Raw genomic sequence first — 6,000 nt, 5'->3', positions numbered from 1 at the left:
CTTTATGGTGCCTCTGCTGCTCCGATTTACTGTGTGGAAACGAAAGTTGTAACAAGACTCCAGGTGGCGTCTTCTAACGTGAATATAGACCGATAGAAAAGTTTAACGAAATTTAATTTGCAGTTAATGAGAAATGATTACGCATTAACATACGATGTCGTATGTTGGATCACCGTGAGAATGCGCGATGAGTTATCAGCAGAATTCCCATGGATGCCTCGACACCTGGCAGAATGTGCTCGCGGTCGAAGAAGTTTTGTCCTCAAAAGAGACCGAGATCCGGTCGTGCTGTATGCTCCAACGTTCGTTCCGATAGACAATAATTGTCTGTTAATAACGTCCGGTGGGGCGTTGACGCACATGGCAAATAGTTTAACTCGTCGTGACAGATGTTATTAGAAGCGCTTCGGTCGAAAGAGGCGTATTGCGCCTTGCATACGATTATTGTTTAATGGTTTCACGCTAAATATGATAAATTGAACTTTTCAATGCGAGGAAACGAACCAACCATTGGAACAGCTTGCGCAATTATTAAGAAGATAGTCAAAATATACCTAAATTATTTTTTACGCGATGAATGCTTACCGTGCAAAAAGAGGATCGTCTAAAAAAGTGAATATATTTCAGAAAAATCAAAAAATAAACACTGCTGTACTGTACAGTACAAAGGAAAAATAGATTTGAAATTTTTGTTAAAGAAAACCTATGTAAAAGGACACCCAGGTTATCATTGGATACACTATAGTTTTGTACGAATGTTTTAAGAATAAATATTATACGTTTTCTTGTATGAGAATTTACATTAATCGATAAACTCAAAAAATAAACACTGCTGTACTGTACAGTACAAAGGAAAAATAGATTTGAAATTTTTGTTAAAGAAAACCTATGTAAAAGGACACCCAGGTTATCATTGGATACACTATAGTTTTGTACGAATGTTTTAAGAATAAATATTATACGTTTTCTTGTATGAGAATTTACATTAATCGATAAACTCAAAAAATAAACACTGCTGTACTGTACAGTATAAAGAAGAAATAGATTTGAAATTTTTGTTAAAGAGAACCTATGTAAAAGCACAGACGAGTTATACGAATAGACCTTACACCTTATGAACTTTCGTGACCCAATCTGACTGCCATACCGACCTGAAAATTCGGGGGTGATTTTAGTGTCCTCTTCTCATGGATGGTGGTCAGTTGAGAAACTATTCACTGAATTAGTATTGATGGACAGATAGCTCTAGTGTGTACGTAAATACATGTGAATTGACTATGGAAGGGGATTGAAATTAATTTCTAAATCTGTTGGTAATGTTGCGAGTGACACGAAAATGGTAATGGGGTTTCGATATCCCATAAAAATGGGTCGAAAAAATACACTGGGTGAAAGATCTACTCGCATACCTCGTTTAAGACAATAATCTAGAATCTTTGATGAATCAATGAGAATTAAAACTAACCTAGTGAAGAAGATCTATGTTTATGATGATCTATGCAAGGCGGATCGCAGCCAATTTGCTAATATTATTTAGTTTTTAATCTATAATTGCATTACCCAGCTGAAAGTGATACGATTATTAATTAAAGGCTAAATAATATTACCCAGGTCTCACCACGTGGAGGTTGCTGCGAATGGAGACCCGCCCTAACCGATTTCCAACCACCCTCCATAAATAAAGATCTTCTGTGACCAAAGATAGTTGGTAGTAAAAGAAACAAACGAAAGTGCAACCAATGAAAGGTGCACAACCAACGAAGAGAGTTGAAAGAATTTTCAAAAGAATTTGTCTCCAAATAAAAATAACTTGCGTAAGATAATGATTAACCAAACACCTGCCTAACTATAAAACTAAATTCGTTTATTATATCAAGAAACAATTTTAAATTCGCAGCCATTAACTCGATGTCACCCACGAAGAATAACTTTTCTATCGTGGGTGACACCGATTACCAGGTCTCACCACGAGGAGGTTACTGCGAGTAGAGACCCGAAGGGAGATAAATGGAATTACAGTTCCATCGATCTCCCTTTTACATTCTTACAAGCTAGATTACTAAACTAGAGAGATAGGAGGAAGCAATGTTCCTTCGATCTTGTAGTTTAGTTGTACCAAGTAATTATTTCGTTTAAAAAGGGATGAAGGTAAATCGAAGGTCGAACCTACTGCCCTTTCTAACTCGATCTCCATAGGAAAACGGATTTAGTAATTAATTCTTAAACCCCCAAACATTAAAAGGGATAAAAAAAAGAAATTTCCCCCCTTAAGCAGTATAATTTTCTCTAGTATCTTAAAGAACAATTTTAAATTCGCAGCCATTAGCTCGGTGTCACCCACGAGGAATAACTTTTCTATCGTGGGTGACACCGATTACCAGGTCTCACCACGAGGAGGTTGCTGCGAGTGGAGACCCGAAGAGAAATAGATGGAATCCAAGTTCCATCGATCTCCCTTTTACATCCTTAGAAACTAGATTAGTCGTGCCAAGTAATTATTTCGTTTAAAAAGGGATGAAGGTAAATCGAGGGAGACGCGACGCGATACGACACGATGTCGATCAGCAGTGATCGACGCAAGGAACGAGATACGCGACACGCGAACCGAGTAACTGGTCAAAAGGGTCAGCTCCGTTGCCTCTTGGCAAGTCCGATCGAAGGGGAAGCGAATCGACGCACCCGACACAGAGGTTCCCCATTTCTCCCATGCATCCTGTTGGGAGCCAACTGGACCCAACTCGGGATAACTGACAGAGAGAGGGAGCGTGTGTCGGGGCTACCGCAGACAGGAACAGTCCCTGATCCCCTCTGCGGCCGAAATATGCTTTCTCTTGGATCGTCTCGCCAGAGGACGGCAACTGACCTTTCGGACGAGCTAAACGGCCGATCACTTGCTTTCTACATGGAAGCAGTGGTGATCGGAACGAAAAACGAGGGAACGAGAAGTTAGTTGGTAAAGAATTACTTGGCACATACGTACGCGCGCGCAATGGGTCGTCGAAGCTTATGTCTAAATGTACCAAGTAATTATTTTATTAAAAAAGGAGTGAAGCTAAATTATGGGGTACGCGACGCGACGCGATGCTGAACCGTGCAGCAGATCTTCGGATCGAATCGACACTGCCCTTGGTAGATTGATTTCTATTTCTAGAAATCGATCTATCATTGGCAGGCGACTAGATCTTTCGGACAAACTGAACGGCCGATCACATGTTTCGTTTGACGAAACAGTGATGACCGAAGCAAGAAACGAAAGAACGAGTCGAGAGAAGCTACTTGTTAAATAATTACTTGGCAATATTGGGAGACGCATACACTAGGGACTTAAAATTAACGTCGAAGCTCAAGTCTAGTCAAGTTGAAGCTAAAATTCGGACGATAGAAGGAAACAAAGTTCCTTGGATGTTAGTTGTACCAAGCAATTATATGGTTAAAAAGAGGGATGAAGCTAAATCGTGGGATACGCGACGCGACGCGATGCTGTACCGTGCAGCGGATCCGAGGATCGAACCTACTACCCTTGCTAACTCGATCTCAACAAGAAAACAGATAACTGCAACCCCGAATCGAGGTCTCCATTTCTCCAACGCAACCCGCCGGGAGCCCGAAGGACCCGACTTAGGCTGTCTGACAAAGAGAGAGTACCTGAGACAGAGTCGACTTCCGCTGGAAGGTATGCGTTTCCGCAGAATACGGAAACTCCACACCTTCCAGCGAAGTGCCGTTTTCCCTCAATCAAGCTTACCAAGGGAAGGCGATTAGATCTTTCGGACCAGATACACGGCCGATCACATGTTTCAATCGATGAAACAGTGGTGACCGAAGCTAGGAACGAGGGAACGAGCGAGAGAGAAGCTACTTATTGAATAATTGCTTGGTAGAACGCGGAAATATGTACAATAAAGAAATCTTCGACGTTAATTTTAAGATTCGCGACGAAGCTTAAGACTAATCGACTTAGAATTAAATGTCCCTCGGCGGTTGTGGCGTCTTACTTCGATGTCCCTGCGAATAATCTGAAACTAAAATTGATACCCATATTAGTGACATACGAAAAGAAATTTAATAAACACCATGCAAACTAGACAAAGCGATGGAATAATTTGTGCTGATGTACCGAAGAGTAAGAATCTATAAGATTCTCGATGTTAAACCTACCTAAGGAAATGTACAAAATTTACACGTAATACGAACAAAGTATTTTTACCTATACTTGTGTAATGAGAGATAACAACTCGTGGAAGAATGTTGAAGTAAAATAGCAAACGAGTACAAAAATTATCTGAAGAACCATACAAATTTCAAAGGCGAACAGAAACAAAGATTGACCAGAATTGAAAATCCAACGATGAAATCCAAGAATGAAAATACCCAAGAATTAAACAAAATATCTTAGCGAAATAGAACAAGAATACAAATCTTATTCTAATTAGTAACATTAAAATCCATAAACAAGTGTGCAAAGAAAAATGGTACATGATTCAACACAATTATGCCAATTCAAAAAATAAGGCAGAAGCAGAAATAGAGGAGGACAACATAACAATCAGATAAAACCGGACAGTCAAAGAACATTGAATTATGACCAAACAAATAAAATAAACTGGTCAATTTTGTGATAATAATATAAATAAGTAAAGTGGGCTTACTACTTGTTGAGCATTAGTTACCATTACCAAGGAAGCACCAAAGGTCCAGCTGTAACATAAGAAACGATTCGTAATTTAGCAAAAGATGGACAGTTGCATAACGTTCAATTGGTATCAAATGACAAAATAGAAGTGGGGAGAGCAATTTTAAATAGTTCTTACCGTTGGTCATCACCGTCCGGCACTGGTCAGTAGTGGTCAGTAGTCGGATCTGCACTGGTCAGCATTGGTCAGTAGTGGTCAGTTCTGGTCAGTTCTGGTCAGTTCTGGTCAGTCCTGGTCAGTCCTGGTCAGTCCTGGTCCCCAGTGGTCAGCGCTCCACGAATGGCCTGACTTAGGCCCGCGAGACCCGATCCCCCTGGATGCTCCAGGGGTACTGAAGAATTTAGTGGTAGTCTTCCAGTGGGGAAGTCAAAGAGTAGGGAGACAATGTCAACGTGAAGAGTTAAGAACCGCTTGGTCTAGAGAACAACGCTATTTTGATTGGACCTCTTGACCATTCCTAGATCTTCACTGGACCGCTGACCTTGATGTCAACCTCACTGTTGACCACCAGTGACCATAAGTTAGTCATTGTTGATCATCGACCCATTAAAACCATTACGAAGATTAAAGCCTTCTCACGAGGATCCCCTTACAATTTGATGCATGATCTTTTTAACATTTTGTTCCACTTTGGAAGAGTGTATCTCATGTTATAAGCCACTCGTGGTACAGCGATAGCGTTCATCCCATGGACGATAGATCTATTCTTTACCTCGTTTATGTGTAAAGGTATACATGGGTTGGAAAATGAAAATGCCTGGGCAGTTGAGACTCAAAATCGTATGCAGGTTGACACAAATCGTATTTCAGCTGCTTCGAAAGCAAGAAAGAAAGACTCACATTCACGTTAACGTTAATTTTGTCAACGATTTATTTTAACGAAATTCATGAATTTTATTCTTAGTTACTGATTAGATCATTTTTCGTAATCTTCAGCCCGTTTCACGATCGAGCCCAGCCATTCACATAAGTGCTGTTAAGAGAGCCGACACGTTCATCCAGGAGGAAACTAAAAAGGACGCGTCGAATGGCGTCGAAAACCAAAGGAAGGCCACGTTCCTCCGAAAATATCGATTCTTTGCGATCTGAAGGAAATCACGAATGATATCGTTGTACTGCAGACACACGTGGCAGACGTAGTAAAGAAAATCAGTAATACGAATGAGGTGAAACAATCTATCATTCTTACTGACCATCTGTACTAGAATTTTATCACAGAAAATGGAGTTAAATTTTACTCGAACAACGATCAGATGCATTAATATTTTCGATGCTCCTGCAGTTCTTATTTGGTTCGTACTTCGTT

This window comes from Colletes latitarsis, chromosome 2 (genome assembly GCF_051014445.1).
Source record: "Colletes latitarsis isolate SP2378_abdomen chromosome 2, iyColLati1, whole genome shotgun sequence".
Taxonomy (NCBI): domain Eukaryota; kingdom Metazoa; phylum Arthropoda; class Insecta; order Hymenoptera; family Colletidae; genus Colletes; species Colletes latitarsis.
This window is presented reverse-complemented; position numbering follows the sequence as displayed.